The following is a 6,000-nucleotide window of genomic DNA, read 5'->3' on the forward strand; positions in this document are numbered from 1 at the left end:
CCCCGGACACCCCACTTCTCCACATTTATATGTGTGAGCTATAACCACTAGACTACTTGACAAAAAAAAAAACGTGGCAATTCATAATTTTCCTTTTATCCTAATTGAATAAGTGATTTCACATATTTTCTGTTTTCTTTCGTTTGTTTTTGTGATTTCGTTGTCTCTGCACGACTCTGTTTGTATTGATTTCACGTCTTTGTGCGGTGTGTTTTTAATTTTCCATCTTAGTGCGGTGTTTATTTGATCCAGGTTGAAAGATTAGCTTTGAGCAAGTGCAGATCCGGAGACATAAGTATTTCGGAGATTTAAATATAGTCATATTAGTTATATTTGTAGGTATATGTATTTTGCCGCTTTATGTTATTAACATGGATGATGTGAGTTTGTTCACATATCCTTTTTGTTTTTTTTTTTAATTTGAATTTGAATATACGTATCATTTATTTTTGTCAATATATATATATATATATATAGTAAATTAATAGGGGCTAATATTTATCCAATTATTTATCTTTTTTTAATGAAAAACAGTGCTTAACCCCAAACAATAAAAAACAAAAAAACAAGACTAAGCCTTCTAGAAAATGCAGTAGCATATCAATTAGCTAGCAAATGCAAAGAAGCAAAATCAGTTATAACATAAATAGATCCTACTACTAGCATCAAGGTCAAACCAAATTTTGCAAATAAATCAGCCTTCTAGAACATCGGTTAGGTGCACTATGGATGTAACAAATCGAGAACTGTTACAACTTATAAATAATTTCGTTGATCTTCAAAACTAATTATCTCATTCTCAAGCACAAGTCACACGCATCCTTCATGGAAACATTTGATAAAACCAAATTAAATTAAGCAACATATAAATTAAATGGTTATAACTTAAGATCTCAAAACGTAGAGTTGCTGTCACGCCATACCAAACCATGTGCATGCTATGATCAGGGCACATTTGATAAAACAGCGTGGCACTCTGACTTTTAGCTAAAGTCCACATCCAAATACGTACATGGTTCATCATTACAAAAAAAGAAAGAAAAAAACAAATATTTGAAAATAATGAAAGAAGACATAACAAGATAAAATTAGATGGGGCAAAGGAGGATAGTTTTCCATACAAACTTGATCCAAATTTCTTTTAGTTTTAATTATAAATGAGATGAATGAACAATATAAGATAGATTGGTAGAAACTGGCTGTGTTTAAGAATTTTGAAATTCATTATAAATGAGCTAAAGCCTAAATGAATAATATAGGAGATATGATATATATACTCATATTAATTTTAATTAATACTTCTTAGCTGAGATGTGCTGTTAAGATTTCGTCATGGCTCTGATAAAATGAAATTTATCTTAGTTAATTTTTTTTTTGGAAACAAAGGGACCTAAGCTTGAGAAAGGAGAAAACTAAATAGAGACGACTTTAGAGGTCGTTATCCCCATAACATCAGCTAACAGCAGAGAATCCAGATCTGGACACTGCTCATACACACGCAACTCAGGTGCATGCTTACAACCCATGTTTGCAAAAGTGTCTGTACACGAATTTGGTACACGATAAGAATGACAAATCTTCACTTCTCACTCCAAAGCAAGTGATAGACGAATATCTTAGTTGATTTAATGTCTCTTAGTTGATCCATGTACTCTAACAATAAGATGACAAGTATATTATTATTCAAATTTATCTCAAAACAATGTTCATCAAATGAAATTTAATCGAGACGGATCAAATGTTAGCATTTCGATATGACATTTTTTTAATGCTACAAAAATAATAAAACAAAACAGTTTCTTCAAAAAAATAAATAATAATAAAACAAAACAAAACAACAATAAATATAAATAAATGATTTAGTAAAGGAAATAAAAAATGAAATGATAGGTCAATAAAGGTTGGTCTAGTTAATAAGAAATTGACTTATATGTCGTAAGTGATCGGGTTCAACCAAGGATGGAGTCAGTTTTATTTTCTATTTCTTTTTGAATAAGTTAAAATGAAATATATTACCACAAAAATAATTCATTCTCGCACAAGGTGTTCCATAATGAATTAGGAAAAGTTAACGGAATACAAAATTAATGATAACCAAACAATGAATAAACATGAAAAGAAGAACTAGAGCTAAGAAATTGCTCCCAAACACAAAAGAGGGTATTGCCACAAAAAATGATAGTCAAAGTAAAAAATTAGATATTTTGCCTTTAACCACCCAAACGTTGGTAGCTTTACTTTATCCGAAACATGCTTTAGAGGTAACTCTTCATGCTTGAATATTCTTCTATTTCGTTGATTCCATATGAACCACACACATGAAAGTCAGATTAAATGCGCTGTTAGTTGATAATTCTTTGTCGGTCTTCGAAGATGACGAAACTACAGTAAGTGATATATAATATGAGTCGGATATACTGTGTCGATGCCTACCCATTGTGTGACCATCGGCCAAATAGATCCATAAGAGCCGCAATTTAGGAATAGATGATCTACGTCTTCAACGAAGTCATAAATTTAGTTTAGGTGGACCAAGTTTAAGAGTATAAGATAAGATAGTAAAAATATAATAGCATATTAATATGAAAAGAAAAAATATATATGAAAGAACCGTAACCTCCGTTAGTCCTCCTTCTAACTCTATCCCTAAGTTCAGCTTTCAATGTTGGTGAGATAATTTTGTTGATAGATAATCTATAAGTACATTTGCGGTACATTGAGTTTTAGATTTCCATACCTTGGTAACCCACCTGAACTATTAAGAAACTAAGAAAATGTGAAATGGAAGTGAAAGTAAATGCACACCTTGACATTATTTATCACTAATTTGCATCGATTTGATTTCAACTATGTGCTTGGATAATTTCTGGGTCTTTAACATAAAACATATACAAAGATGAGGAGGAAAAAACAGATCTTATATCATATTTCATGAGCAAATATTTTTCTCGTGTGCACCATGATTAATACCGACACTAGTTAAACCAAACATCAAATATAATAACCATGAGAACTTGATTTAGTAGGAAAAAAGACAGATCTTATATCATTTTTTTTTTTTTTGAGCAAAATCTTATATCATATTTTAGGTTTGAGAAATTCCAATACCTTATTTCAGACCCCATCCCTGACCATGTTTTTGTAATATATACACATATGTGTGTGTGTGAAATTTTGTGTCACGTTATTTTACGGAAATTGTTTTTTGCATCGCGTTAAACTTACTTTTGTTGAATATTTTAACTATACATTTGATTATTGAAAAAAAAGAAAACTATACACTTGATTAGACAAGAATTGATCCTCAATTAAAGAAGTGGACCACAAAGTTTATGCCACCCGATGTACCACTTAAATATTAAATCCTCAACTCAAAGCAACTAAAGCAATTCATCCACGTCGAGATTGATTGATTTATTATACTCCCTCCGTCCCTATATCTAAGCATCATTTAATTTTATTTTTGTCCTTAAATGTAAACCTCTTTTCAACTTATTAGATGTATTTTCCTTAAAAAAAAACTTACTAGATGTATTTATTATTTTTTTCCTAAACATACCTCTAATTAATACAACTAACTTGTCTTAAAATTTAAAAAATCAAATTTAATACACATACAAACAAAAGACAATTTGGTAATATTAATACACAAAACAGACACATTAATTACACCGACAACTTCTCTTTTAAAAAATGTGAAAAAAACAAAGGGAACTAACACATGGGGACGGAGGGAGTAATAGAAAGTGGTGACATCCCATGAGATGATAGCATCAGATACAGTACATTGAGGGCCAATTAGATCCAATGAAAGTGATTGATATATGTTCTTTGTCTTTTATTACTAATCCGCTAAGTGGGAGGATAATCAATCCATTGTAAATATTGATTTTTCTATTTTTTTTAAAAGAGATTAATCACTTTACTCCTTGAGTAAAAAAAAGTTGTTATTTTAGTTACTAAATGCTGATAAATTAAAAAATAGTCTCCGAATGTAGACTTTGTTAGTCAATTTAATCCTTAAATGCAGACTCTGTTAGTCAATTTAGTTATAAATGTAGACTTCGTTAATTACTTTAGTACCTAAAATGACCAACAAAATCTACATTCAACGACTGTTTTGCAATTTCTCTGCATTCAGACTACTCATTTTTTATTCAAGGACTAAAGTGCTAATTCCCCCTCTTTTTAATTATTTTTTATTTTTTATAACACAACGTATTTTACTATTTAGCTACTCAAATAGGGTGAATTTATCTACGCTAAATAAGTTTATTTGCAAAATATTAGTAGAAATAAGAAAGGCAAAAAAAAGTATCACTTGTTAGATATCTTTCTTTGGTCAAACTTGATAGATAAATTTTTTATTTTTTTTTGAAGGATTGATAGATAAATTTATACTTCTTATTTTGACATTTTTCAATTCCAGTATTACCTATACAAGGAGCTTTGTCAACAACAAAACTTTATTAAGATACAACTCGTAAACATATTTTCAATTCCAGCTAGCTTCACCACTGCACTATTGTGTATGTTATGAATGAAACAGACGGTGGTGAATATATTTTACACTTGCATCTAGTCAAATAACATTAAATGTTATTTTTATAGATTATTTTCTAAAATATCTCTAAAAATATCTTTGACATGCTTCTTTGACATAGTAAACTTCTCCTGATATATGATTTCAAAACCATGAATCTTTCACATGTACATAGAAAGAAAGAAACTTTAGCCAACAAAGTTCTACATTCTCCCACTAAGTATTCCTTCCATTGAAAGAGGTTACAATGCTACAACCAGGATACCAAATATTTCCTTTTCAACATCTCACCCCACATTCAAGGCTCACACCAAGGATATTATTAAGAGAGCTAAAGTGTAAGGTAGCTAAAAGTGATCAAGGATATCAAGAGAATTTTGAAATTTTGTGGGGATGAGAGAATCAATAGAAGGAGTATAAACATATCTTTATTTACCACCCTGCTAAATAAAGACCTGCTAGTTGGGCCTATTTTATGTGAGCTCTTATTTGCACCCTGTATGTTTTCTAATGTATCCCCTTCCTTGTAAGCATATTTTAAATACCTTTTTCTTGAAAGTATGTTTTTGTACTACTTTTATATTTGTCTACAAATTAATTTTTGGAATACATAAATGTTCTCTATAAATTCCAGAATTTAATTCCATACTATTGATCTGAAATGCATAAATAGGTCTTCTAGAATTTCAATGCCATAAGTTACTTTTTTTTTTTTTTGCATTTCTTTTAATTTTTTAATGTTTCAGAAGTTAAGTTCTGAAAGTAAATAAATTTATGTTTCTGACGTTCTTAATTTCTTATCGCACCCTTAATTAAGAACAGTATCAATGTATAATTTTAAGAAATCCACTTTAAGCAAGTGTGTCCATGTTTGCCAACTCAATTTCATGATGCTCACATAATTTTTACTTCTCATTAAAGGATTGGTTATGAAATATTTATGTTCCAAAGAGCAGCCGGTCACATACTAAAATGAAAAATTGTTTGTTTTTTTTTTTTAATTTAAAAGAACCAAGTATAAAAAATGTGTATTCTAGAGACTATTTCGAAATAAATTATTAAAAAGAGCAAAAGTTTAAAAAAAAAAAAAGTATGCCGTTGGAAAAAAAAAAACTTGAGCCAATATAAATTTATTGTTTTTTTTTATTTTTTATTTTTGACAGAAGTTTATAGGTGAGTTGTTAATTTTTTATTTTTTTTGAAGAAACGAGTTGTCAATTTCTCTCAAAAAAATTGTTGTTGATTATATAAGTGGCTAAAATAGAAAGAGCCAGACTAGCAAATAAACGATGCCCAATTTAGGTTAAAATAAACCAAAATCATCCCACACATAAAATTTGGTTAAGCTATTTATAAATAATTAAAAAAACAAATAATATGTGAATGGCTATGCTATGTTTACGGATTAGTAGATATTCATTCATATCCAACTCCAAACATGGAAACAAGTTAGTTGT

Source organism: Medicago truncatula, chromosome 5 (genome assembly GCF_003473485.1).
Source record: "Medicago truncatula cultivar Jemalong A17 chromosome 5, MtrunA17r5.0-ANR, whole genome shotgun sequence".
Classification (NCBI taxonomy): Eukaryota; Viridiplantae; Streptophyta; class Magnoliopsida; order Fabales; family Fabaceae; genus Medicago; species Medicago truncatula.